This window comes from Dendrobium catenatum, unplaced genomic scaffold (assembly GCF_001605985.2).
Source record: "Dendrobium catenatum unplaced genomic scaffold, ASM160598v2 fragScaff_scaffold_1056, whole genome shotgun sequence".
NCBI classification, from domain to species: Eukaryota; Viridiplantae; Streptophyta; class Magnoliopsida; order Asparagales; family Orchidaceae; genus Dendrobium; species Dendrobium catenatum.
In genome coordinates this window covers 3,172,820-3,176,537 of record NW_021319518.1, presented here as the reverse complement: position 1 = coordinate 3,176,537, position 3,718 = coordinate 3,172,820, and positions in this window count along the sequence as shown.

Here is a 3,718-nt window from a genome sequence, read left to right as displayed (position 1 = left end):
TGATTATGGCGGCTGATTCTTTCTGAATTTAGACTAACGTCCTAGCCGATATAGGTCGTCCAGGCCGAGCTACTAATGATGGCTGCCTTAATGAGGATGCCCTAATTAGGGTTTCTATTTTTGGACAGATCGTCCCGGACTATATTACCAAAAATAGAATTCTTATAGGGAACAACATGAAATCTTCCAAGTTACAAATCAATAGGTCCCACATAAAATACAACAGACTCAAGAAAAGAAAAAGATTACAAACTGACTCAAACCTAGTCTACCCAATCTTGAGCTGAATCCAAATTGTAGTCCGATCGTGTGAACCTGAAACGTTAGCACATAAGGCAATCATAGAGAAATAAGGAATGTTTGCTATCATCAAAATCATAAACCATAGATCCGCAACACATCATGTGAGTGTATTGAAAAGTCTATTAATACATTTAAAGCATGCAAATGTACTAGGTAAATGCACAAAAAAGTGTACAAGTGCACCAAAAACTATACAAGTACACCATGGTAGTGGATCAAAAATCATGCATATCATTTAAAAATAATTTCTAATCACTTACAAGTGACTCAATTGTTGTATCTAATTTATAAATACAAATTTCTAGAATATTGCAAGGGTTAAATGTGAACTTAAATTTTATGTCTAATCCTCCTCTTGAAAGGATTGGAGTTTACAAGACTTATGTTACTAAGTAAAAATACAATTGTGTAATCCATGAAGATGTTTTATTTTATGTTTGCATTAGGCATTCAATACCTTTTTCAAAAGGAAATTCATTAAAAAAATGTAAACGCTAAATTTTAATAGTCATATAACAATTCACAATATCAATAGTCGAACATGATCATCACTTGGCACTTACATACTCTTAAATAGGTCTAAATAATAAAAATAAAATTTTAATTGCTTCCAGATAATTTTAAATTATCTACTTGAATGTTTTAATTGCTTCCAAATATTTTATATTATATTTTTTATTCTTTTAATACATACAAATTTTCTTATTGCAGACCATAATCCAACCTAAGTTCAGTTAATCATAAATATTGAAATCAGCAAATTAAACTCTTAGATGATAATAAAATTTGATGGAAGAAAATAAATGCAAAAAAAGCACACCAAAAGATTTTATAGTGGTTCAATCAAACAATGACCTAAGTCCACTCCTCAGACTCCTCCTCTCCGAGTATTGCACTATCACTATAATGCCTCTCCCTTCGCCCCCACATCAAAGTGGAGAAGCCCTTACACAAACCATTTCCAGCAAACCTGGTGCGGCGGAGAGCCGAAAGCTTTGTCACCCTCCTAATGATGGCAGCAAACCTTTAATCTTTTTCTCCGTAATAGAGAAGATAGAGAACCTTGAACTCCTTTATCACTCTCATGGAGATGGAAAAAAACCATGAACTACTTTCTCACCCTCCTCATGATGGTAGAGAACCATGAACTTGGACTGAGAATATCTTTTCAGAGCCACCCAAGAAACCTAGATAGACACTTGCTTGGAGTAACTGTATGAACCCCTCACACTACTTCTCCCTCACATATAAGCACTCCCTCTTCTTTCCAAAGCTCATTTTGGTCTTATTCTCATAGCTCTTTCTCTAAAACATTTAGCAGCCAAAAGTCTTTGAAGTAAAAGGCTAAAGAGAGATTATATACAATGCCTCACAAAAAGCACTAAGTTTAATTACAAAAACTCTGATAGTATAATACTATCATGGATCATCCACTATAATTAGTTCAAAGTATTCCAATTAGTATTGTATGAAGAGCTAGGTGTTGTATGATCAGCTCAATTAATTGAGCTGATCGTCTAGGATGATTTAGATCATCGTCCAGTACGATTAGTTTAAACAACTTAGATTATCATCTAGGATGATTTGCGATGATCTAATTATTATCCCATATAGGGATCATATCGTATATTACGATGGGTCCATTCATCCTGTATGATCTAACTAGATCAATTAATCCAAAATTTTCTCCTAATCATAGGATTAATTTAGGAAAAATTTAATTACATCGTATGGTACAATACCTATCATACTATATGATTAGTAAAAAATTTAAATTTTAAAATCTTTCCTAAATGTTGATTGGTGGATGATATTCTTATTTTCAATTGATTGTCTTATACGATGCAGGTCATCCAATACGATTAGTTCAAAAAGCATTAATTATCACAATTAACTATTTCAATCATTTTTTGATTAGCTGATCATCTAGTACGGTATGAATCATACAATATGATAAGTTTAGAAAATTCAACTCCTAGTATTATCACTGACTCACTCCCTTGAGTGTGTGTGTCAATGGTTTCCAATCTTAGTATCATCCAATTACATGATTTGACTCAAGAAACATAAAAATACATAAGAATTGAAAATACAGACATTTCACAGCATACTTAACCCTAGTCTACCCAATCTTTAGCTAATCAAACTTGCAAGTATATGATGAACTTGAAATGTTAGTGCATAGGAAAAAGCAAATATGTAATAACATAGTAAGAAATCTAATATTATTTTTTTTCATCAAAATCATAGGACTTAGGTTTATATTTGCAACAACGAGAACCTGGGATAATGAGATATTAATTAGGTTTTTCATCAACTCCCTCCCCTATCTATGCTAGAGTCATCTCAGTTTTATGTTCGTACTCTTTATTTGAATTCAATTTTTGTGTACACCTACACTTGTTTGTTCTAATTCCTATAATAAGTGTATTAGTGTAAAAAAATAATGTAGTGATTATTAAACCAATTTATATTTTTGGACACGAGAACATGTTCTGTAAGTTAAGACTCATGGGGGCCAACAGCTAAAACCATTAGATTACCACTACATGGCCACCAAAGTTGGATTAACTTTGTTCAACTAAGATTGCATATCAACGCTATCACACCACCATCACCTAACCAACATCGTTAGTGTGATAACACTAAAATACCACTTTTAGACTATTTCCATCTAGCCAGGATCATCAAATTACTAACTATTGACTCCTGATCATCGCCATCATCATATTGTCAAACCGTATCGTACAATAATTGTCTTTTGATGCCACTAATTTTGGATCATTGCAACTCTTTTATTATCACTGGAGAATTGTTGCCCAACTATTATCTTGTTATTGCCTTCATTATTGCTCTAATATTACTTGCAACTTTTATTAATATTTTTATGTGATGTATTTTTGTATAAAGCTAAGATGTTAAATTTTCTAATACTTAAAACATATATAAGTTTTACCACTATGATAAACTTCTCACTCTTAATATGGACCACATCGCAAATGGCAAGTTTGAGCTATACAGATGAACTTTTAGTTCTTAGAAACTTGGTGTAATGCTTCTTATGGTAGCTTGAAATAAATTAAGATTATGAGCTCACTAGATTGTTTTTGAACATGTTGTCCATACAAAGTTATGCACCTCCAAGTAAAAATAGTTATATAGCTTTTGTAAGAAAAAAAATCTTAAAATTATTATGAATATTATTGATACATCCTCAAAAAATTATCTTGATCGGGCAAGAATCTCGAGGAAAAATCAAGTTGGATACTTTTGAAATTAAAATTGGGACCATCCAACCTCCGATTTCAGCAAACTTATAGTCAAACTAAACGTCTCGAGAATACGAACCTAATGACACCAAAATTGACTTAATACGAGTCCAAATGGGTCCAAATCAAGGGCCCGAAGCATTGTT